This window comes from Anomalospiza imberbis, chromosome 13 (assembly GCF_031753505.1).
Source record: "Anomalospiza imberbis isolate Cuckoo-Finch-1a 21T00152 chromosome 13, ASM3175350v1, whole genome shotgun sequence".
NCBI classification, from domain to species: domain Eukaryota; kingdom Metazoa; phylum Chordata; class Aves; order Passeriformes; family Viduidae; genus Anomalospiza; species Anomalospiza imberbis.
In genome coordinates, this window is record NC_089693.1 from 19,172,868 (window position 1) to 19,198,214 (window position 25,347).

Below are 25,347 nucleotides of genomic sequence, written 5' to 3' on the forward strand. Positions count from 1 at the left end.
CTGTGGGGCTGCATCACAGCCACAGGAGCATGGTCTGGGGCCAGCCGGGGGCCTGGGATTGCCAGGCTCAGGGAGGTGACGGCTGCACACTAACGTGGCTCTGGTGACACCAGTGCCATGACCCAGAGGTGGGCAGGGACACTGTGTCCTGCTGCAAGGACCTGACTGATCTGAGAGGGCTGGTGGTGAAGACGCAGTGAGCTGAGCGAGGAATAAATTGAGTGTGTACATCACAGGCAGGTCTGGACTTTATTGATTTTCAATGAAAGGCTGTGTCATGAATTTTTCTTTCCCACTGTATTTGCTGGAAAGTTGCATCTGGTCTCCAAGCATTAACCACTAACTGGAGAGCTCATTTTTCGCCCCCCAGGAGCTGCCTCAGGGGGAGGCAGGTTTGCACATGGTCTTTTTAAGTGGATGATGGATGCAGCAGCTTTACTAATCCAACACCAGAAGAGAAAGCCGGTATTAGCAGTGGAAAATGTTATGTCCAGCAGTTCAAGTGACTTATTGCCAAGGGGATGCGCGTGTGATGTGTCTTGTTTGATGGGCTGCTCCAGGGTCCATGGGGAATGGTGTCCTGCTGTCCCCAAGAGGGACAGGGCATCATCTGGGTGTTGTCACTCCTTTTGCTGATTTGCCTTTCCTCTCAATGACAGGAGGACTCTCAAAGAAAGGGAACATATTCCCTATGGTAAAACCCTTTTGGAAGCTCCTGTTGCATCCTGCTTTTAAACTGGTGTTCAGAATTTAGAGCATCTCTTTAATCTTGAAGTCATTGTTTTTAAACATTAAAGAACATTTGGGATTGAGTATAGCATGAAATATTTTAGGAGACATTTCTCCCTATCTTCAGAAACTCTTACAGATCTTCTTTGCTTCCTTATGAATATGTTGAAGACTTAGGGGAAAGCATTGAAACCAGTTGAGGGATTTAAAAACAGATAACCAATGGGGAAAGTTGGAGAGGTTTAGGATGGGTTTGTCTGGAAGAGAGGTTATAGGGAGGAGGTGTTTGGCTGGAAAAGAGGTGATGTTTTACCAGGTTTTGGGTAGCACTGTGCAGTGAGATGTGCAGTGACAGCAGCTTGTGTCCTCAGAGGGAGAGGCTGGGAAGACTTGCAGGGTTGGGAACTTGGTTGGAAATGCCCTGGAAGGGTTAATTCTGGTGCCTGGATATAACTGGATGCACTGAAGCTGAAGTGGAGCAGTATGCAAATCTATCCACTTTCATAAACTGCTTAATTAGGCGAATGTTAATGAGACGTTAATTACTGTTGTGCCGGCGAATCCCACGGAACGGAGATTATGTTTCTCTTCAAACATCCAGTCTTAATTATAACTTGCGCTTAATTCCACTGTCTTGCTTGGGACGGAGCTGGGTAGGAAGGATGAGCGCCAGCTCCCATGGCTGCCCGCCTGCGGAGCATCTCCCATCCCTGCCCATGCCATGGTGGTGGCTCTGGGAGATTGGGAATGGAGCCGTGGGGGCAGCAAGGGCTGCTTGAGGACATGGCTGTGAATCCTTCGCTTGCAGCCTTCTCCTTGTGCTCAGATCCAGCCCAGCAGCAAACCCTCCAGCTGCCTTCTGTGAGCAGGCCAGGGTGAAAGTCTCATGTCCTGTGTAAAAGCTGCCATGCTTTTCCTTTGTGGGCTTGAGAAGCCTTTGTGAAGTCCCTGCTGGTGCCCGTGCACTCCAGGGATGCCACATTGCTCTGCTCTGGAGATGCCTGCCCCACACTGGTCAGAATGGGGTAGGGACCGTGAGCATGTGCCTTGTCCCTCCTTCCTCACTTTCTGTTTCTACCTGCCTTGGTCTTCCCAGTAGAGCTGCAAATGCATTCTGTTGCCTGTGATTTCTAGTTCCTGTATGGGTTTTTGTGGCAAATTGCCAGAGGTTGTGCTTCCAGAGTGTCTGGCACATATGAATATTTTTAAAGTATGGCTTCCACTTGGAGATCAGCAAGAGATCACAGCAGAGATGAGCAGAGAAATGGCATCCCATTTTCAATTTGAATACCTATTATTATTATTATTATTATTATTATTATTATTATTATTATTATTTTACATGGCTTTCATTAAAGTTCAGGATATAATGCCTTTAAATGAGGTATTAGTGAGCAGTGGAATCTGCGTCCTCAGGGGTTTTTGGCTGGTTTTCCTCTGTGCTTTGCTGGTTTGCTGGAACCTCTGAGCAGGGTTCTCTGGCTCGTTGCTCATTGCTGCCAGCTGGGTAGCAGAGAGGACAGCATCTTAAGGCTGAAACATGAGATTTGGGCTCCATCAGAGCTGTGGGTACCCCTGAAGAAGATTTCTTCCAGTGGCCAGGCTCTTTGTCCCCAGGGGCTTGCCTTGCCACTGCTGGTGGTGGGAGAGCCCATGGGCTGCCTGCTCCAGTCCTCCTGGCACAAGCTTCACAGGATTTTAATCACACACACAGTGGCATCTGCATGCTCAGAGCTTGTCGCCGGAAACCTGCGGCTGAGAGCAGTGACAGTGCTCATGCCAGGCCCTCTCTGATGGCCGGCGGTGTCCGGGGGAAGCTGCCCCGGGGTCGGAGTCACTTTGGATTTCCTCTGCAGAAAGTGTGTTGTCCCCTGAGCGATGATTCTCCGCATTGGATGTTTTCAGTTACAAAGGATGTCAGTTTAGGTTTCGTTTCCTTTGTTTTTTTTCTTTTCTTCCCTCTGTTCTGACTCTGCTGTTTGATTTCCAGACAGGTTTGATATTTCCTCTCCCATCAAGGCGGCAAGCCCTTGGGACTTTTGTGGGCGGCTCCTTTGATCGCAGGCAACGTCCCTGGGCTGGAGGACCAGGAGCCGACAGGATAGGGGCAGCACCCATGGGGGTGGCACCACCAGGGCTCCGGCCAGCTCTGCATGCCTCCTCCAAAATCATCTGAATGTACATTTTTTAATCTCCTAAAAAGCTTTTCTACCAGAAGAAATGTGTCCAGCAGCCAGGGAGTTTTGCCTTTTTTTCTCTTCTATGCATTCTGCATCTCTCAGTGTTGAAACCTTTGTTAATTAATTAAGAATTAATTAATGGCAATTTCTTTATTTTTTGAAAATGGCAGGATCTAGCCACATACCCATTTGCAGAGCTGCCTGCTGCTCCCTCCTTCCCTCTTGCAAATCTCGAACAAACAGAGCCCTGCTGCACAATCAACAGCTGCGTGGGAGGCAGAGCCAGCACTCTGCATATGATTCCAACCAAATACAGCGTGTTTGGGAAACCTGGGGACACCAAAGCCAGCTCCAGGGGGACCGAGAGAGGTCATTGCCTGTGTTGAGCCCCACTGCTAAGATGCCTCTGTGTGTCGCTGGTTCCTGTGCTGCTTTTCAGAGCCCAGAAAATGCCACAAGCAGGACCAGGTGCTCCAGTGCAGCCCCCCAGGGTGCCAGTACCTGGGGTGGGTGCCCAAGGGGGACATCACAGACACTTTCACTCAGTGTTCTGCCTGCAGCTGCTTGTCACTTCCAATTGCTGAGCCCAGCACCTGCTGGCTTTAAAATAAAATAAAAGGAGGACAGAGGAGAAATGAGGATTTGGCTAAACATCTAAATTAGCCTTATTGTACGGGGAGCTGAACTGGGCATGGGGTGAATCCATTCCCACAGCACAGTGCGTCTGTACTGAGTGAGATGTTGAGGGATAAATGGCTGCTGTTCATACATTATCATGGCCTGACAGCCATGAGGCAGTGCAAAGGTGATAAATGAGAAAGTTTGAGTTAACAAAGTCTAGATGTCTCCCATTAGGGGGAAAGGAGTTCCCTTTACTGCCAGTCCTTGGGCTTGTGCGGTTGGGATTGCTCCTGCCCTTCATTTTGCTTTTTTAAAAATGCCTGATAATTTGTTTCTTATTTACCTTTGCTTGCCAGGTTGATGCTATGATACATGGGTTGTGTGCTGGATGTGGGGCTCTTGTAGTGCTGGGTGTGTGCTTGGGGGTGCTGATGGGGGATAGAGATGCTCCTGGCGGTGTCAAGGCAGGGAGATGTGCAAAAGGGACTGCTCTGGGCTGTGGGAGGAAATCCCTGCTCCTCCTGGCAAAGGAGGGGAAGAAGTGTCTCCCCGGCAATCAGCCAGAACCAAGAAAGCAGGTCTTCAGCAGGAACCTGCAATATTAAATAGTCTTTTAATGAAAAATACATCTGCTGTTGAGCTGCCTCGCAGCCCGAGATGCGAGCGTGCTTTTGGTTCCACAATAATTCCTGCATGACCTTTTATTTTACAATATTTGAAACAAAACTGGAATCTATTTTTAATCCTTTCCCTTTCCCCCTTTCAGTCTTCTCTTGTCACTCAGCCATCATGCTAATCCTGCCAAAGCTCAGTCAGGGTTTGAGAGAGGCCAAGGGCCAGGTTGCATACCCAGCTTAGAGCAGGAAGACAACCTGCATGGTCCCTCTGCCCAGTGACCCTGGCTGAGACTGTCCTCCTCAGGGCTGCTTTGCAAAGACAGAGCTTTGCCTGCTGCCATTTAGTAGCTCTAGCTTTTCAAGGAGGGGGAGATTTTGTTTTTACTGCCAGATTTGGGGCAGACCAGGCAGGATCTCCTCAGCCTGGATTTCAGATTGTCTTATGGCAATCCTGCCCGGAGGCAGAGGTAAAGGCTGGTCACAACAGTTTGCACTTTGCTAATGCTTTTCATGCTGGGATTTCTTAGCAATTCCCAGAGAAAACAGCCATTGCAAAGCCCATCCTGCTGGCGAGGAGCAGAAGGAGCTGGGGAGGTGGACTGAGGTCCTGTGCAGGGTATACCTGCTGGTGCACATTTTAACATCCCTAGCAGTGGTGTTTGTGTGTTTCAGCAGTGTCTGGCCCTGCCAGTGCCATGGGCAGCCCCCCAGAGCTGCCCTGCCTTTCCTGCCACCCACTGCCTGCAGCCACAGAGGCCCCATTTATCGAGAGCAATGAGTAACTATTGAAAAATAACAGTAAAGAAAAGGTATGTGAGAAACATCTGTGAAATAATAACAAGATCCTGGGGATGGAGCTGCTTTCATCTGGGAGCTCTTTGAGAACTGCGGGTTGTTCCTGTCCCTTGTTACAGAGGGAGCCGGGCAGCGATGCCCGCTCAGATCTTTCTTTCCTTTCAAGACCTCCCATGGCATCCCACAGGCTGGTGAGCCTGGGCCTTGCCAGCACATCCCTCCTGCTGCCCGCTGCTGAACTGGTTTTTAATCCTTCTAATCAGCCCCACATCCAAGCCCAGTGGCAGTGGGAGAGCTGGGTTCATCCGAGGCTGTCATGCCATCTTACATCCCGAGTGAAGAATGTGGCAGGGCTGGGAGCTATGGAGTATGGAAACCCCATGTCTGGCCTAGCTTTGTAAGGCTGAGCTGCCAGGTTTGCAGCCAGTCTCCTCCAGACATGATAGATGCTGCTTTACGCTTGTGTCAGGTCTGGTCCAGACCCTTGGGGAACACCCAAGCAGTGCAAGTGCTGGCAGGCACTGTGTGCCTTTCTAGCTGGCTGGAAGATGTCCATCAAAACTTCATTTCCTGGGAAAAATCTGGTTTGGCCGAGCTGAAACACTTGTGGAACTCTGTGTTGAAACCTGTGGAGGCTTTTGATGCTCCCACACTGGTGCAGAGGAGTGTGGACTTTCAGGGCTGGACTAGAGAGAGCTGCCCCACAAACAGCCCTGTGAGCAGCCCCAGAGCAGAGTAAATTATAAAGGGACCCCACTGGCAGGTGCTGGGGAGCAGGAAGGAGGATGGGGAGCTCAGGATGACACATGGAAAGCCCAGTGCTGGCCATGCCTTGGGCAGAGCTGCTATTTCCACATGAAGCTCACATTGCACTGCCCTGCTCCAGTGCCTGCCTGGCTGTTAATGTGTGGTTATTTGCACATGGCTTGTGAGGGCTTTCAGTGTGGTCCCTGGTTGGGCTTTTCCTATAATAAAATAATTTGCTTCTCTGGAAGGAGGTGCTTCTGTGAGTGAGGATTAAGGTGTATTTCAGTGTTTGCCTCTTGGTCTGTGGCATGCAGGGATGTGTGGGTAAAATGTGCTGTGTCTGATTTTGAGGCTCAGTAGTTGAAATGCCTCATGTTGAGCTCAGGAGAGGGGGGATTTCTGCAGATTGCTGGAGGTAAAAGGTGGGGCTGTGGAGAAGGAACTGCGTCAGGCCCAGGTTACATCCACAAGGTGGGCTGGGGGTCTTGCAGGCTTGTTGTCACCTTGGAAATGAAAGGAGTGCTGCTCTTCTGAGCCTCCAAGAGCATGTTTGGACACCAGTGAAATATCCACAATGTGATGTCAGGTGTGGATACACACATTTACACTGTGGTACATGAGAGCAGGACAAGGCCCAGGGCCATGGGGATTCAGGAGGCCAGAAGCAGAGTGCTCTAAGGCTAATGAAGATGCCCTAGAAGATGATTAGCTTTGCAAGCTGCATTCCCGTGTGCTGGAAGCAGGGGGATTATGAAGTTCACACGAAGTCCTTGGAGACCTCCGGAGCAGAGTGATCCGTGTGTCACAGTGCTATTATTGGAAAGGGTGCTTTGCTGCCTGTCATCTGGCTTTGCTGACTTAGCTCCGTGGACCATCGCCAAACACAAAGCATCTTCTCCTTGACCGTGGCCAACCCACCTACTTGGAGTGGGTGATGATTTGTTTGTTCCTCAGCTCAGCTGGAAAAAATTAGTGTCCTTGTGGGAGGGTGGGAAGAGAGAGCGTCACAGGGTGGCATCTCCTGAGGAAAGAAGCGGATTGCTGGGCTGGGAAGTTCAGCTGAAGCAATGTTCAGCGTCCCACTGCCCTCTCAAGGTGGTCCTGTTGGGCTCCTGCAGATGTGTTGGGCTGGGCAGCACTGCCTGTTTGGTTTGGTCAATACATCCCCTCCAAGGTCCCGAGGGAGCTGCACACAATGGCAGAGCCCCCCAGCTTCACTCTTGGGGGGTGTGGGGGTGCTCTTGCCTGGCCTGAAGCCCCCTAGAGCAGCGAGGCTCTCCTCAGTGTGCTGCCACTTCCCCAAGGCTCAGCCCAACTCAGCTTTCCCGCTGCTGGTGTAGCACAGAATGAGGTGTAGTTCCCTTCTTGGCTTCTGACGCTGTCAAGGCGAGAAGTGCTTGTCATGCTCCTGACTGGGATGGGAAGCATCATTTGGAGTTGGCAATGCATCCCTGCAGGGCTGTGCTGCTCATGGCGTGGCTCCCCAGGGCTCCAGCAGCAGCCGTGCTGGCAATGCCTGTGGCTGCCAGCCTTCCTGCTGCTGCTGATCCAGCTGCAGATTCCCCTTGGTGCCACCACTAACATAAATCCCCCAAGTCTCTTCTGTGGCAGACACAGACGTGCAGTCATTCAGGGACGTGCAGGTTTTAGGGGCTTTTTAAAGAAAACAGCTGCAAAGCATGCCTTTGGCTCCAGAACTGCTGCCCAGAGAACAGGAGCAGGAAGGAAGGGGAAGGTGCTGCGCAGGGAGAGAAGAGATATCAAGTGGAGACAAGGGGTGTGGGAGGGAAAGACTGCCCTGGCTGCCCCGCCTAGCAGTGAGCATCCCTCCCCCTGTGCCACTCCCTCCCACCACTGCCAAGGCTGAGAGGAGATTTACATTAGGGGTGCAGTGCTGCTGCCCCGCTGCCTCTCCTGGCAGGAAAGCTGTGGAGCAACTGGAATTCTGATTCCCTGGGGACCTGTGAGAGCAGCATCACTCCAGGTCAAGGATTAAATCCATTACAGAGAAGCACTTGCAGGAAAGCTCTCTGGATGCGATGCACATGGATGCTGATGCATTAAAACCATTTCCTGTGGAGATCTTCCACAAGGCAAGCAGGGAGAGGGGTCGGGCACAAAGCTGTCCCTGGAACTGCTCCAGCACTAATGGCTTGCCCAGCAAGCTGGGGGCATCCTGGTCGTCAGCCTGGAGCTGGCTGGAGAAAAAAGCCCTCCAGCCCTCAGCCTGCAGCCCCTCTGAGGCCAGAGGTAGCTGAGACCCTTCCCCTCACCGTGCCCCTGGGTAAGCTGCTGCTCTGCCGGCAGCTTATCAAACCTGAGGAGGTTTCTCCAGCCATTTCTGTTCCAGCCACGAGTGTTGCACAGGTCAAAAAAAATCCATTCAGTGCGATCCTGGTCGGCTCTGAACACAGATGGTATCTGGGTCCCTGGAAGGTCGCTTTTCCTTGCTGGGATGGCTGCCTGCACATGGGGTACAGGCAGATGCAGGCAGCCGTGCTGTGCCACTTTCTTCCTAGGTGTTGCCTAACAACTGAGAGGATGCAGAGAGCCTTAGAAAACTTCCTTGATTATCAGCCCTTTCCCAGAATGGGTTCTGGAGTCGAAGCAATCAGCCATTCTGATTTGCTTTGAAAAACATGTATTTTCAGTATTCATGTATTTTCCCTTTCTCTTCCCTTCCATCTTGCATCCCCACACACTTCCTTTCATTCCCCTCCTTCCTCCTCCTTTTCATGAGCTATTTTCAAATGCCAGGAAAGGCGAGATCTGAGGGGAGGAGGAGTAACTGAAAGAAAAAAAATGGTGGTGAAATTATTTCACACATTTATGGAAAAAAAAAAAAAAAAAAAGGTGTGGGTGTGGGGAAAGAGAACAGCTCCAGTTCCCAGAAGACAAAAAGCAACTTCATTCATTTCCCAACGTAATTTCATCAGGTAGGAAGGCTTGGTTGCATTTCTGCAGCCCTGCAGTTCCCAGAGATGGTCCAAGTTGTCCCTCCTGCTGCATTGCCCTGACCTGGAACAGGCTTGGTACTGGGGCTTTGGTACTGGGAAACTGGGGTAGGAGGATGCCAAATGGGGGAAAAAGGGAGGATGAGCTTCTGGAAAATGTGGCTTTGATTAAGCCAAACTTGGCCCTGAGAAGGGTAGGGGAGATATTGCAAATATCACCAGCTTCATTGGAAGCATTTTTTCACACAAGGACAGTATGTTGGATGATTTCCCGTGTTTAATAAATAGGATTAAACCCAGCAACAACAGCTTTTGCTGGAAACTAGGAGTTTGGGTTGTGATAAACTTTTTAGATGACAAAATCTCCTTATGCTCAATTGTTTTTTCATCTCACTGGTAAAACTGGAAATAACTGTTTTGGCTTGCCCAACCATTCTTGAAAGGTGATCTGTTTATCTTACTGGCCTTCTGACTCACAGCCACTGGAAAAGGGAAATAACCCAAATCCTCAAGGAAGCTTTTCTGAGTAGCTTACTGCTGAGAAGCTGGAGGTAATGCTGGAGGACTCATGCTCTGGCTGTCCCACATTGAAGTTCTGTCCCCTTCATGCCGTGGAGCTTTTGGAGAGGCCCGGGACAGGAGGAATTTGGAGATCCAGCAGCAGGCATTAGCCTGCCCATCTCCCCACAGCTGAGCTGGGGATCTTGGAGCAGGCTGGCATTTCACACCTTGGCGAGGGTGACATTTTCTTTGCAGCTTTTCCATGCTTGGAAGATGGCATTTCACCCCAAGAGGAAGCTGGTATTTATAAGGCAGGGCACTGGCATTTCATTCATTGTTACCATCCAGTGATTCAGACAAGGTCTCTTAGCCGGAAAGGTCAAGTAGGTCTCTGCTGTTCTTTGCTGCTTTTCTTTCTTTCCCCCCCTTTTTTTTTTCCCCTAAGGGGGAAGAGGGAAATACAAAGCCAAGTCACATGCCAGAACTGCTGATTGCCATTTTTCTTGCCTTGAAAGTGGAGGTGTGTTGAACTACATAAAAGCTAGGACTTGCCAAAGTCCATCTTGCAAGGGTGTCTTTGGAAAGGTCCTTATTTTGCTTTGAGTTCCAAAGGTGCAAACCCAGAGCTTGGTGCTGGGGCAATGTGGGAGGGGGGCAGCAGTGTTTGCCCCAGTGCTGTGCCAGTGCTCACCATCACCCCAGCTGTCCTGCACCATCCTCCTTCTTGAAGCTGAAGCCCATGTGAGACTAAAACTCCATCTTTTCTGGCCAAACACCAGGTTTTGTCCCCAGCATTGAGGAACAGGATGGGAAAATCAAGTGCAAGTCGCCTTTGTGACTATGGGATTCTTGTTGGACTGGGGCAATCTAGACACTGCCAGGGCCTGGGAAACATAAATAAAATCAATAAGAAGCTGTTAAATTGTGCCTGAACCTCGCAAGGAACAGCGTGGGGAATGCTGGCTGCAGAGATGTATCTGCTGCCACTCGGCGGGCTGTGGCACATTCATTAAGCATCTTTAAGATGGATACACCCCCCAGTTCACCTCCTGCAAAAGCCTGGGAATTTATTTCCTGCTGAACCATGCCATCAATCACTGGTGACAGCACCGCCTCGGCACCGCGCGGCTCAGCCGCGCTGCAGCCGGAGAGGCATGGCGCTGGCTGCCCCGCCACCCTGGCAGGGGGTCAGGAGCCCCCCTGTACTGAGCCCCGAGAGACACTGTCTCTGATCCCTGTCCATGGAAAAGAGTTTTCAATCTTTCAGGATGAATTACAAGCTCTGAGTGCTTGATATAAGTAGTAATTAGTGTGGCATGGGTGCAAAAGTAGAATTTTAGGATGCTAGATAAGGGGTTCAAAGGGGGCAAGATGGAGGAAACTGGGCGTGCCTTGTCCTTTTTCTTCTTCTTCATGCCCTCCGTGTTTCACCGTGGTGAATTTTTCTATGGGTTTAGGCTGGGCACACACTGTTCAACATGGGTGATAGGTATTGGCACTTTATTGTAAATATAGCACACGTAGTTTTTGGTATATAATGTTTGTAACATCCCACTGAGGGGCAGAGCCCCGCACGCTGTCCTGCAGGACAGACCTGCTGCAGGTCAGAGAGAAAATATTTTAGATAAGAAGAAATAAACAACCTTGAAAACCAGCACAGATGAATTACCACTTCTTCTTTGGCAGTGGGGCTGAAAGACGAGACTTTCTACAATCTCGGGATCATTTAAACATCACAGATTCCGATAGGGGAAAGGCTGTCTCACACCACAAATGCATTATTGCACCTTTTCTGTGCTGTTTAGGACCCCGCTACCTCGTGCCTGCCTGCAGCCTGTCCCTACTACTCTTGGCCATCCAGCACTGCCTGCATCATTCTATCAATCTCTAATCCCCACGAGCCAATGGCTCAGAGAGGAGTTGATGGTCCCACTTCTCGTCTTCCCTCTGTGCATCTCCCTGTGATCCTGGCCCCTGCTTTGGCATCCTGGCTCTGCTCCCAGCCCGGCATTCGGTGCTTGCTGGGAGGATGCTGGGAGCTCCCAGGGCCCTGCCTTGTGTGTGTAAATGTGAGAGCCTGAAGTCTGGGCAGAAATTTTTTGCTGTGCCTGACTTGATGCTTGTAGCTTTTATTGGAGCAGCCAGACAGGAGCAGGACAAATCCAGCCATCCAGAGCAGCATGGGGGAGCTGCTTTGCATCCCCTCCCTTCTCCGCCTGCTCTGTTAGTGATGCTCTGGACTGGAAAGATGTGACAGGTCCACTTAACATGAGGAAAGACCAGCTGGAGGGGGCTGAGTGACCCTCCTGCCCTGCACCCAGCACCCTCTGTCCAGCCCCACCCAGGCCCTGTGGCTGCCCCTTTCCTTCCTGGTGCTGACATTTCACCCTCCAGTGCTTTCAGCTGTCAGCCAAGCTGCACATTACTTCAATTTATGCAGAGGCCTCAGTTTTACTTCTTCTTGCAATTTCTCCTGATGCTTTTCATTTTTCCCCCCTATCAGCTGGGAACCTACAGATTATCCCATAAGAGCAGAATAAAGACTTGTCAACCTTTCTTATGTGCACCTTTAGATGAAAATAAGTTTCTGAACCCCTTATAATGCTTTATTTTCTGCCACTTCTGCTACTCTGAGTGTAATTTGACTGACTAAAGGAGATCTTGAAGCTAAAGGTAAAAAAAAAAAAAAGATAAATTATACTAATAATAATAATGGTAAAAACTGCTCCTGAGAGGCTGATAAAGGCCTGGAGATTCACACACTGGCATTGCCTGCCAGGGCAGGTGTGAGCACGGCTTTTTGTTCCCCAGCTCCATAAACCAGTGCTGGGGGTGGGGACAGCCGCTGCAAAAATGGGATGTTTTTCAAGAGAAGAAAGGTATTGTGTCCCCTGTGATATGGAAATGAGCAGGGAGGTAAGGGCAGGGAGAGAGGATTTCTGATGGTAATGAGGTTTTACTCTGGCTTTCTTGCCTTGCCTCCATCCCTCCCTTTCAACTGTAGGATGGGGTTTCAAAGGCTGTTGTATTCTTTTCCTTGGATTATTTGTCTTTTTTTTTTAACCTTGCCTGTTGTAGTTTTTAAAGATAAAAGGTGGGAGCTGCAATGAAGGAGAATTTTCCTTGCCCTTCATTGGAAGGGCTGGGAGATCCTGTGGAGTTTTGGTTACTGATGTAAGGATGCTGTGAGCTCTCATAGGCAGGTTAGATGGGCTTGGGAATGCACTTCCACTCCCATCCTGTCCCACAGCCTCAGCATGGCTGGAGAGGGATGTGACCTGCTGGCTGGAGCAAAGGCTGGTGCCAAACCTGAGACCATGGTGGCTGTACCATCCCCAAGCACGTGTCACAGGTCTGTAGCACTGGTGGAAACCAGCCCCTCCACAGCTGTATTCCACTTGTAACTCTTGGATGGGATGTTGCTTGTGGCACCTCTTTTGGAGAAACAGCCTTGCTTTCCCTTGGCATAGCTGAAGGCTGATTATTCCTCTTGTTCCGCACTCAGCTGCTGCAATATTCTTTGTGATTGTCCAGCAGTCAGGCCTTATTTTAGTCCCACTTCGCCTAGATTCCAGCCTCCAGCCACTAACTCTGGCCCAGCATTTATCTGCTGCCTCGAGGAGTGCTCTGTTTTCCAAAGCCCTTCCTCATGTAGGAAGCTGTGCCTCTTGATGGAACGGACTGGACACAAACTTCCTGTGCAAACAGTTTCTGGTGGAATACTAAGGCTTGGGTTGAGTTCAGTTTGTTCTGTAAAACATAAGCTCTTTCCTGAAAAGGTGCAAAACCAGTGCTGTGAGTCCATGGATGTAGCTCCCAGGGGAAGAAGGTGGGGAGCAGACAGCTCGGGTCAAGGGGAACGAGGGCGCATGGAGGGACCTGAAGGTGTTCCTGGGCAATGGCAGGGTTGCTGTTGGCTCTGTGTTGCCACTGACTTCCTGCAAAGCCAGCAGTGCAGTGAGAGCCTTGGCAGCGAGGGCAGCTGGGCTGAGCTCCACTGTCAGTGCTTTTCATCTGTTGTTGATTGAGGAACTTCACTGGACCTCCCAGGGGAGCTGCCTGCCCCTCCTGCCCCTCCTGCCTCTCCTGCCCTGCAGTGAAGGAGCACTGAAATGTGACTGCTTCCAGAAAGTGCTGATTCAAACGAGCTCTGCCAGGCTGCTGCGGGTCAGGAGAGCTCCCGGGTCAAATCCACTCTTCGGGAAGGAGCTGCAAGTAAAGATGCCTCATGGTGAGCTGTGCTGGTGTTAATTCTGGAGCTCCTTTCTAGCCAAAGCCCTTGAGCCATGCTGGTGTTGCTCTTCCCCTGCCCAGCAGACATTGCTGCTCAGCTGTTTGGTTTTATCCTTTCCTAATTTTACAAGAAGTGACAGTAAATCTATTCTGTATGCACAAGACTCTGTGGGGTGTTTAAACAATCATTTGCACCCAGATCAGGTGATGGCTTTGGGGTATCTCCTGGCAGTGTGGGTTGGTGCAGGATATATTATGCTGTAAAAACGTTGAGAGCCTGATACTCAATCCGCAAGAGCAGGAGAGCATTTGGCCATGAGCTGTCCTGTGTGGGGCAATCCCATGGCCTGTGGGTGCCTGGGGTTTAAGAGGGGTCACCAAGGGGTGTCAGGGATGTCTCCTATCAGACCTTCCTGCAGATACTGCCATTGAAGGGCTCCCAAGCACAGCCAAGAGTACCTACACAGCTTGTCTGCACATCCGAAAGGACCATTAGCTTGGGAGGAGGAGGAGTGGGGGGGAGCAAGGGGATGTGGCAGAGGAAGATAAGGCCGTGAGGCGGAGGATTTGTGGGAAGTTAATGGGCGTTGAATTGGCATTATGCCCCAGCAAGTTCTCATTTCCCCGGCTCTGTGCTGGCTCATCCCCACCCCAGAGCAGAGAGGGAGCAGGATGCACCCACAGCTGAGGGCTGTGCCCCAGAACATCATGGTCAAGGTGTGCAGGGAGCCAGTGGCCCTGGCACCTTGGGTACACAGCAGGTGGCAAAAGGGATAAAGCAGAGGAAAATGAGGTTGCTGCACTGCTGCCCCGTGGGTGATGCTGAGGGAGATGCTCCATTTTAAATCAAACTCAGATCAAAGTGGAGATGGCTCCTCTGCTGCTTGGGGATGCACAAGGCTGTGTCTGAGCTCATAACGTAAGGGCAGCTTTTACTACTCAAAGCTATCTCCTTGCTCTGCTGCTCTTCTCAATGCCCTCACAACAACCCAGTATTTGCTCTGCTTCACATTCCATTGGCTTGGAAGAACTGGGGGGAGATTGCTATGGCTTCCCCTCTGGGCAGGAGTGGTGGCAGGACTTGGCCTCTGCCTGCTCTGAACTGGGCAGGATGCTGGCTCTGTAGGAGAGTTATTTTTGAGGCTTCCTTTTTTCTAGCTCTGGGGTAGGGTACTCCCCCCATTAGCTCAGTCTGCACCCCCAGGGTAAGTCTCTGATGAGGTGCCAAGGTGCAGCAGGGCTGGGGACTGGCAGCACAGTCCAGCCCCATGGGAAGCACTGCAGCTTCCCTCTCCATGGGGCAGGGAGAGGCCATCGCCTTGGCCAAGCAGAAATGCTCCAGTGTTGTTATTAGGTCTCCAGCTCAGGGATAACAGCTCTTCTCCTCTGCCTCCTGAACACTCTCAGAAGCAGCACCATGACTGCTTAAGTCCTTCCCTCTGTCTCCCGTGTCCTTGACATGCCACCCCGGGGAGGCCTCAGCCATCCAGGAACATGACAGCAGTGCTTGGCATAGGCTCAGGAGCATCCTTGATGGGGTGTGCTGGGTTTGGTAGCCACTGGTGAGGGGTCAGCCCTGGAGATGTGACTGCAGGTGCTTTGGCTCTGGCATCTGCATTCACCCTCCTTCATGTCCCCCACAGAGCTCAGAGCTGCCTGGGACAGGTCTGAGAGCAGCAAGGGTTCGTGGTGGGATGGTCACCTGCAGGCCAGACACTGCTTGGTCCAGTGGTTCCTGCGAGACTTTTTCCCTGCTCTCATTGCCTTGCTCAGGCCTGGATGGATGAAATGGACTTTAGAGCCCCAAATCCCTTAATCTCCAGTATACTTAGCAGTATTAGCCAGCCTACAGAAGTCATATACACAGTAATTGCACTCAGTGGAGGACACTCTCACAATTTCATGCTGGAAGAAAACGTGTTATTCATTTTCCCCCGTCTCCCACCCATCTCTGCAGAAGTACATTGGAGCCATGATAGGGATACGTTAAACATGCAGAGAAATGTCATAGCTGAAATACAACCTGCTCTCCTGGCAATTAACCGAGGCAGCCTTGCAGAAGCTGTGCAGGGTGAAATCTGCTCAAAGTGGGGCCTAAAGCTTCAGCACATCTTAGCTACTAATGCTAAGCAAGTTTTGCTAAGCAATTAATACCCTTTACTTCTTTACAGCTCTCCCTTTGTTTTTATTAAGCATCCCTGCTAATACATTTAGCAAAGCTTGCAAAGCCTTTCAAAAAGCATGATCAGCTTCCATAATCTTATATACAGAATGATCACACGCACCAGACCTAATCGACTCAAAGCTTGTATGATTACCACTGGGTGGAGCAGGAGGTTATAAATTCCTGTGGCTGTAGGTGACCACCCCGGGAGAGTTTCCCACCAGTGGTGTTTTCCATCTCTTTTTCCTCTTTTGAACACACGCCGCATTTCATCCCCATTATGGTGGACAGTGATTATAGTTTCTTTCTATCAATTCATATATGCTTTAATACTTGATGTAAGTCATCATGTTGTGATAATTTCCTTACCAGCATTAAGATTAATTCCAGTTGAAGTAGGTAACAAGTCTAACTAGTGTATAATTAGACTGTAACAACTGGCAGGACATAACAGGAGCTGTATAATTAAAATCATACTCTATAATTCCACTAAAGTTACAAATGCAAATATTCGAATGATTACTTGTATCTGCAATAATATCACCTACTAATATAAAACCACAAAGAGTCCTTAAGAAAACATATCCCTTTCCTTTCGCCCTGATTTCTTAGGATTTTCTAAAGCCTTCTGAATTTACATTCTTGTAGAGAGCTTTCTCATGCAACTTTCTGTAAACAGGCTATTGTTTTGCATTCTTTCATAGAGGCGGAGAAATTTGATGTACTGGTAGTTTGTCCAGTGTCGTTGGAGAGGTGGCACGTTCACCTTCCAATCCACTGGCACCTTTTGAGAACTATAAACGATTGGAGTCAGAGGAAATAAATTAGTCTCTTCATGGTGACCAAAGCTGTGGTACGTCGTTTTTTCTTGTGTCCTCTGGTGACACTTTCCAATATACATAAGTGCAGTTGCAGGGATTTCATCGGCATGTGTTTCAAAATGACAAACATTTTGCTCAGTGTCAAGACGTGTCTTGGGGTTTAACGCCGTTACAGTTGAATCCTTGTTATTCCCATATACTGTTTGCCGCCTGTGTCCACTTTTTGGTATCCATACTTTATGTTCTGTGGGAAGGAGGAGGATTGTGTTGTGATTTAGTGCAACAGTTGTCTATGTGCTGTATACTGAAGCATATTATTATTAAGACAGAAACTGTGACCTTATTGTTAATGGGGTCATCACTGGCCAAAACCACCAGGACTGAAATTCTCTTCCAGTTGTGTTGTCCCAAGCTACTTTTCAAACCTCTGTGGGTAAGGTGCTACATTTGCCTACCCTTGTAATTGCGTCCACTGTGGAGTGCATCCACAGTTGAGTGTGGATACATCTAAGAGCTGGTGAAAGATTGCCCTGGACCATTCCAAGTGCCTCTACAATCAGCTAGTGGTCTCTCTCATTAATTTTCTCCCACAGAGGCAATATATCAGACAAGAGCCATTGATTAGTCCCCAGTGCTAATAAAGAGGATCACAATGGGTGCTCTAATTTGCTTAAATCACTTGTTGTTGCACTTAGTTTATTTAGGAACACTTCAACATCTATACCATTTAGGACTCCCAATCCTGTCCCTGTAGTACCGGTTGCATCCCTCCCTGTTTGCTTTGAAGGGGGATGAGCAGGGAAAGGGTAATCACTCCTGGGTCAACACTTCACAAGTGATGTTAATTGTATACTATTACTTCTTTAACTATTATCTGTCATCACGCAACAACTGGTATTAAGTCTTGAGCAGCAGCTGGTATTATCAAGGCAATGAGACCTGTCTTGCTTACCTCTGCCCAGGCAAAATTATAAACCTTATCTGATGGACACCAGACAGCAAGAGCCTTCCTGTCAGGTGTTTCAGGAATTGGGAACTTTGTTCCTATATAATCTAGGAAAACTATCTTCCCTTTGGATTTGTTAACTTTCCAATAACCCAGATCATCCATCATTTTTATCCTTAGCTATGCTGTAGCAGTAACAGAGTCAATAATACCAAGAGTAGTGAGATGTCCCATTCGTTCTTAGCTATGTGAGAGTTTTTCCAGGAGTCAGTCATTTGTCAGCTGGCTGGCTAGTTACCACCTGCCTGATGGGAGAATGGTGTATCCATCTTTCTTTTCCCAAACTTTTAACAGCAAAATAGGAACAGAGTAAGACGGTATATGGTGCTTCCCACTTGGGTTCCAGTTTGTATTTTCATGAGAACATGTTAATTAAAATGTCATCTCCAGGTTTCATATCATGGACCTGTATTTCCATAGGTGTGGGCTGGTACCATGGAGCATATGGTGTTATTTTCAAACCCCTCCTGCATATATATGATGCATTGTATCAACCATTCATCAGATGAGACCAGTAGGTGTCTTAACTGGGTATTACCTTCTTTAATAAGGCCCTGTGTCAATCTTTCTTGTGGGACTGGTAACTGATGTATTATCACTAACAAATGTACTCATTGCTGCTATATCAGGCAAGGCACTTCCTTCCCTAATTTCTGTAGTGGCCTTGGTGTGTGCCTGGACAATACATTATAGCAATTTCTCTGGGTACCTGGGGCTGATTCCAGCACTTGTGTATTTCTTCTCCACTGGATACTTTTTTGCCCAATGATGTGAAAAATCCTCATTTTTTTCCATAGCTTTGCCATTGTGTGGCATACCCTGACAGTATACAGAGAGTTTTTTGGCTCAATTCCCTTTCCTCAGTTGTTCTGTACATGTCAGGGCTGCCAGTTCACCCTGTCCTTGCTGGGAGTGTGCCGTGGTTGCACTAAGCAATTAATACCCTTTATTTCTTCACAAGGTGAGGAGCCAGTCCCTCATCTTTACAGCTGGGCGTTTGTATGTCCCATGCCTGGCGCTGCTCCTGTTTGCAGAGCTGATAACTGATGGCAGAGAAGACTTTACTGTCTGAGGAATACTTATGCAAACAAGCACAATGGCTTAATAGGGAGCACCCGGAGAAATCTCCAAAGAAAGCACCATAAATTCCCCTTCCCGTGGATTTATGGGGAGATTTTTCACAGATATTTATGGTTTCCCAGGTGCGTTGTTGTGACTCCTTTGAGCAGATTTGCCTGGTGTGCTCCAGGAGCTGATGAGAGGGGAACGTAAATGGGGCAGCCCAGTGTTCATACCAGGATGGTAATGATGGAAATGGCTCCTTAATCCCTTGGTGAATTCCTCTTGTGTGCAGCAGCTGTAGCTCTGCCAGCACCAGCTGAGCACCTGGAGAGGCTGGCAAGTGGAGCTGGGTGGATTTAGGTGCCCCTGATCAATTGAGATGGTCCTGGTGCAATGCAAGGGTAGGTGACCTGCCACAGCCCTGTCTGAACGTGCTGCCCCATCCACCCCTTCAGGGCTGGGCCACACCAACACTCCCTGCTGCTGTCCACAGCCAACCCATTGAACCACATCTCTTTTTCTCTTCCTTTGCAGGTTCCTTGCCTCACCAGCAGGTCCTTGTAGGATTTCAGCTCTGGTAAGTGCAGTTGTGTTTTCTCCTCCCTGAGCCTGTTGCAAAAGTGTCGCAGTGAAGGACACTGGGGCTGGGCACCACCACTGCTCCTCAGGCAGGTGGAAGAACCTGAATGTGCCCCTGTTAAGGAGCCAGTTCCTGCTGCACTTTACCCCAGAATTATTTCCCCTGTGTGTGAAAATGCTCTGAGATATGTCTGTCAGTGCCCTCCCATAGTCCATGATGGAAAACAGTGTGGGCATCTTTAATCCTTCCTGGGTAATCTTTGTTGGATGGGAGCTGAAACCTTTGGTGATTGGCATGATGATTGTGATAAAAGCTGGGAGGCATTTCCACTGGGTGTGACTCAGGGGACCTTTGGAACAATAAGGTGAACTGATGGGTGGAAGGAGAGCACAACCTGCCTGGGGACCTTTGCACAGGAGCCAGGCTTAGAGGAGCATTTAGGACCTGGAAGAAATGTGAATGTCAGAAGCTGCAGTCCTGGCTGCAAGCTAGTGTTGTCACCTGTAACCTTGCCAGGGATGTGCTCCTCTCAGGCCACCCTCTCTGCCACCAGCCACCCAGCTGACTCTCCTGAGGGACTAGTGGGTGGAAGGATAACATTTCTGGGCTTTCTCAGGCTCAAGTCCCTGTGCCATTCAGTGTTTGATGTTTTCATACTTCTAAAGTCCCCATGGGTTTTCTAACCTTACCTTTAACCCAGCAGAAAGGGTCCTGGTTCTGTGCTGAGGTAAATTAGCAGGGGTGTCGTGCAATCAGCGTCGCTACCATGTATTGTGTCATCTTAACCTTTGTCCTCTTGATGTGTTTTTAAAAAAAAGTATGCATTTATATAAAAAAGCAGCCTCTTTGTTTGATGCTATCTGTTGGTTTGAAAATTAAGTCCCATGGAATACATTGACATCAGTCATGTGCTCAAGGATTTGCCACTGATGTCCCAGGCTGCATGGCCTCATTAAACTTGAAGGGTTTTCTTTTCTTTAGCTGCAAATGGTTCACTATTTGGGGGCTAAAATTAGTAAAGGGAGGACTGTTATGGTGATCTCAGGGTTTTGGGGTGCTGCTGGCATGACCTTGCTCTGAGACAGAGCTGTTCTATGACAGGGACACCGCTGTCTGGGGCATATGTAACCATGGCAGGGGGCAAGCGAAGGTTGTGGATCCTGGTGCCTAGGGACCTGCCCTGATGTCCTCTCCTTGTGCATCCATCTCACTGGAGGGCATCAGGCATGGTGTGAGCTTACCCCAAAAGCCATTCCTCACTCCTAAACTGTGCAGAAACTCCTCATCCGTGATGCTTTGCTCGTGCCCTTGGCAGCCTCAGTTGGGAGCAGCTCAGGCCCTTGGGAGAGCTGTGCTGTGTTGAGGAAGCAGCACTGCCATACTCCAGCACGTGGAGAAACTCTAGCCAATAGGCTGATGAACCAGTCAATGGATTTTTCTGTGTCAGGGCTGTGTTATTGTTGGGAAGTGAACATACAGATCTGTCTTCCCAGACAATTCCGGCAGGAACGGCTCTGGCCACGCTCCCTCCAGCAGCAAAAAGCAAGTGTCTGTAGCTGCAGAGTGGGGACAGGCAAGACAGGACCCATTGGTCCTCCAAAAAGGGGAGAAAGTAGAAAATGTCTTGGAGAAGGGGGCAGTGGGAGAGAAGTGGCCATGGTGGTAGAACTGCCTCTCCTGACACAACATAATCAGCTCCTGGCTTCTTCTCCCCAATCCTCTTACACCCCTCCTGTTGCACATCTCTCCCCAGACGTGGCCATGTGTGTTAACAGAGATAAAAGCTCTCTACCCACACGGGCTCTTCTTCCCCAGCATGCTTAATCATGAGCCAATGTGGCAAACAGCCTTCCTGAGAGAAGCCCTGGGCTTGGCTCTTCACTCTCCCTCCCTGCCTCCTGCCTTTTGCCTCGGCTCCCACTCGGCCCTGCACCCCGGGGCTCCCCGCACGCCCCTGCAGCCTGCGCAGCCATCACGTGCCTCTGATAAATGAGCTTCATCTGCACCCAAAATTAATCACATTGTCATGCTGGCAGAGGATGAGGCAGCTGTGCTGAAATGCCTGAATCCCTGGCTAATTTATCACAGGGGCTGGATGCAGAGCTGCTCTGCAGCTTCTGCCGCATGGGGACATGCTCCGGAGAGGCAGATGGTGACAAGGAGCTGTGAGGCCTGGGAGTGAATGCTCAGGACGACACATTCTCCTCCTCCCCAGAGCTCAGCCACTGATTTTCCACCAGGAGAACCTGGTGGGAGATTGCCAGTGCCCAGGAGGGCCGATGCTGCTGGCAACAGCGCAGCTCCTCTGAGCCACCCCGGACCTGGATGCTGATGTGTCCTCCTGCACTGGAGCATGCTCAGGAACCCGGAGCAGAAGACTAATGAAGGAAATGAATATGAGGGAATTATTCCAGGACTTCCAAAGCTATGGTCTTTGTGGATGGTGGAAGCAGGAGGCAGCCAGCCAGGCTGATGTGTCTTGTTCACTTCATTGCTCCAGTTTTGCTCATCAGAAGCAAAGTGTTCACTGGCTGTGCCAGTGGTGCCTGTGATGGGCTGGGATCAGCACGGAAAACCAGCTCCAGGGCCAAGGGCTTCCAGCTGGGCCAGTTCCTGGTACAGGATGTCAAGGATGGGGGCCAGTTGTGATGTTCGCTCCACATCATCCTGCTTGCCAGCTGCTCCTCTCCACTTCAGTGTGGGTTTGCTGGACCAAATCTCTTCTCCTAAGTCCATCCCTAGGACAGACGTGGGTTTCTCCAGTATATTCACTCTTGCTTGTCTTGTGGTAATTAATTACTAATTCCAGACCAGACTCAGCTCTGGAGTGCTCGTTAACTAATTGGATGCCTTCCAGCAAATCCCAGCAGTCCCTGCACGATGGGAAAGTCATGCATTCCTTGTCTGCTTCCTCATTGCTTTGTCCCCCCATAGTCGATGGGAGCACCTTGGAAGAGATCCACTGGGGCTGCTGACAGCACACCAGGTGCTTCCTTGGGGGTGCAAAATAATGGACAGCAAAGCAAAGCAACACACGGACGCTCCATAGTGACTGGTGGCATCCTTTGCTGCGCTCCCAGCTGCTGGAAGAGGCTGGAAACCTGCTCTGCCCACTGGTCTCTCAGGGTTTCACACCAACTCCCTTTGCAGATGATGTTGGGTGTGGGTTTTTTCCTCACAGCCAGGCAGAAATGCTGGGAAACTGTTGTCCTGTGCAGTCTGAAGCTCTGTGTTGCTCATGTTTTGCTGTCATGGGGAGAACTGGTCCCATGTTTTTAGAGAAAAGAGGCTTTTATCAATAAAATTGAGCTGCTGGTGCTCCCAGCAGCTTGTCCAGACAAAACGGTGAATGGCTTTTGTTAAAACTTTAAATCTTAACTTACAAGGGCATGGACTCCCTTAGATCAGCCATAAGCTGGTGTACAGATAAACTGATGTTTTGAGGAGGGAGAAGGGATGTTTTGGTCTCCTGTGCCTGTGAGGACTCCGTGGGGTCTCTGACCACTGGGCACCAGCAGTTATGGGCAACTGAGCAAGAGACAGTGGAAAGCTCAGTCTGAGCATCTCTGAGCTTTGTCCTCAGACCCTGCAGCCTGCTGTGCTGACGCAGGAGCTCTCCTCCCTCCTCACCTGCATGCTTCAGAGTGGATTTTGAGGCTGGGCTGTGCTTGTGCCTCTGTTTCCAAGCTCTTTGGAGAGGCAGATGTGTGCAGGCCTGTGAGCAGGAGACATGTCTGACCTGATGTTCATCCTTATTTCAGCTCCCCCGGGGCCTTTGGGGGATGATGCAGCCTTCAGTCAGCACAGAGTTACAGTTCTCTTGGCTCAGTTACATGCTCAGAGTGAGCTGCTGCCAAGGCAAGGGCTCCCATGGGTGCCACCCCTAACCCTGGTAGCATGGTGATGGGTCACGGTGGTCAGCACTGCTCAGCCTTGTTGAGGCTGCCTTATTTTTATCCTATGCTCTTCTTTTTTTAAGTCAGGGCTGCAGCTGAGGTTTTGTAGGCATCCCTTTGCCAAAACATGACTGGCTTGTGCCTGCTGTTGAGTGGAGAGGCCAGGGAGGAGCTGGGAAGCAGCTGAGATGTGACATGGGGAACTGGAGATGTATGGTGACACGGGAGCAAGAATTGGTCGCACGGCCTAGGAAATTAGAGCTCGAGTTTCCAGAGTGTGTTGAGAGGGTGGAAGGCAGAGCTCCTGGGGAACCTGGAGCAGAGGACATCAATGCTGGGAGACTCCAAGCGATGCCTTTGCTTGGGCTGTGTGAGGAGGAGTGCTGAGGGTCAGTCCCAGGACTCACAGAGTTGGCTGGGACAGGGCAGGACCTCCTGCCAGAGTCAGGCCTGGGCAGCCACTGCTGGCTCTGCTCAGCATTTAGCATTTACCATCCCCTGGGCTGGGAGGGAGCCCAAACACTGCTCCAGGAATGGCAGAGAGAGGCATCCTCAGGAGCACATGGGATGCTCCAAGGATGCTGAGCCACCTCAGCAGAGGGAAACACTTGTCTGCCCAAAGAAAAGGCTTTTCCAGAGTCTGTTAGAGCCTGGGGAAAGCCTGTTGTGGCTATTTTGAAGCACTTTGCAGTTGGAGGTGCCAAGTCTTTAGGACTCAGAGTACAGTTTCTGAAAGGATCTGTTCCCTAGAAATTTGAAGTAACTGACTGCAGATTGCTGTGTACCAGCAAGCAGGGCAACACTCAAGGACTTGTCATGGCAGGGCTGACACCAGCTGTCGCCGTAGAGCAGGATGGGAACGAGAAGACTCCAAGTCAAAGGCAAAGAGAATGAACTCTGGTTTATTTCAAATGCACCGCTCTATAAATAGAGAACATCGTGCGGACTAATGTCATTGGTCTTAGAGTAAAAACATCTCACACCACTGGTGTGCAGTGAATGACGCACGGTGGCAGAACATATCTATAAACAATGTGAACAACAAGATAGAGAATTATTTACATTCTTTTCCAACTGTCTCCCAGGCTCTCACCTGGTTAGAAAACCTTCTCTTTTTCTCTCTGACTGAACTGAGAATATCCACAACCAGCCTTCTTTTTCCTAGGTGCAAATAACTGTGCCACAGATTACATCAGACTTTGCTATCCATTAACAAATGCTCCTTTGATCTTTTGTCAGTGTGAAGGAACTGGAAGAGTTTCTTTGGGTCTAGTCCATCCCCAGGGTAGTAAATTGGACATCTCCTGACCCTCTGTCTCTTGTGGAATCCATATGGATGTAATGGATCTAGTGGCAGCTTGCACTTTCCTCTGTCGAGGCACAAATAATGGTATTTCACCCTGGCACCCAGTGGTGCAAAACCCCTGCACCCACATTTTTGAGAGAGCTGTGCTGTGAATCCCCACCTGTGCTCCTCTGAGCTCAGCCTTTGGGGGCTGAGCATGGTTTGAGAGGGGTTGGGCATGGTTTGTGTGGGGGTTTGGAATGGTTTGTGTTTCCTTGAACCACTGCACTTTTGGACATAGCTGGAAGCTGCCAACCTCACTGGCACGCCCCAAAGCCGGCTTCAGGGAGCTGAAATAACCTGGTGTGACTCTGCAGAGCCTGATTTCTAGTCCTTGTCGTTAAACACCCAGCTGTTGAGATCTTTTATATGTATTCAAAGTGAGACTTGGCAGGCTTAGGTAGCAGGGAGCTCGCCTTGGTGACCAGGAAGATCTGTTGAGCTCTTAAAGCAAACTCATCATACCTCAGGCAGGATGGGCAGGGATCTGAGCACGCCAGAGATGCTTTCATGGGCTGAGCTGGTGAGACTGAATGGGAAACTTCTGTGTTACTGCTGGTATCCAGCCCATGGGAGCTTCCTTAAAGATGGGGTCTCCAGACACCAAAAGAAGTACCCAGAGCTCCCTAAGGCACACAGGGGCTACATTTTGTTCTGAGGTCTTGAAGGGAGAAGGGGGCTCAGCATCTGGAGATTTTTCAGGCAATGCCTGAGCAGAGCCTGAGGATAACCACATCATCACACTGGAGCTGGCAGGAGAAGATGGCTGCTCCCCTAAATTCCAGATTTGTCCATCACTAGCGATAATGCACCGAGCGATAAATGCCACTTACAAAATTTATGGGAGAGCTGCTTTGCTAGTCTCCTTTTTTAAGGTTATACTCAAAATTAAACCACATTTCGCCCCAAGGGGGAGCGGCAGGCTGTCACCGTAACAAATGTGCCGGTGTGTCACGGAGCAGCACACATGTGTGTGCACACAGCGTTCGAGGGGCAGGGCGGCGCAAGCGGGGCTGCTTAGCGGAGGAAAATCGTTATTTCTATACTTACACTTTATATGGCACTTTCCTGGCCGCGTAAAAAAAAAAAAAAAAGA

The 25,347-nt window shown here is 49.9% G+C and overlaps 1 protein-coding gene across 4 annotated transcripts in view; it reads left to right on the forward strand.

The window, feature by feature from the left end:
• The window catches only part of LINGO1 (leucine rich repeat and Ig domain containing 1), a 142,874-nt gene that overhangs the window by 18,768 nt on the left and 98,759 nt on the right, over positions 1-25,347 (forward strand). For all 4 annotated transcript variants that reach the window (XM_068204393.1, XM_068204395.1, XM_068204394.1 and 1 more), the window contains exon 2: positions 18,965-19,007. The gene's annotated coding sequence lies outside the window, so the exon portion shown is untranslated. The remainder of the gene's footprint in view (positions 1-18,964; positions 19,008-25,347) is intronic.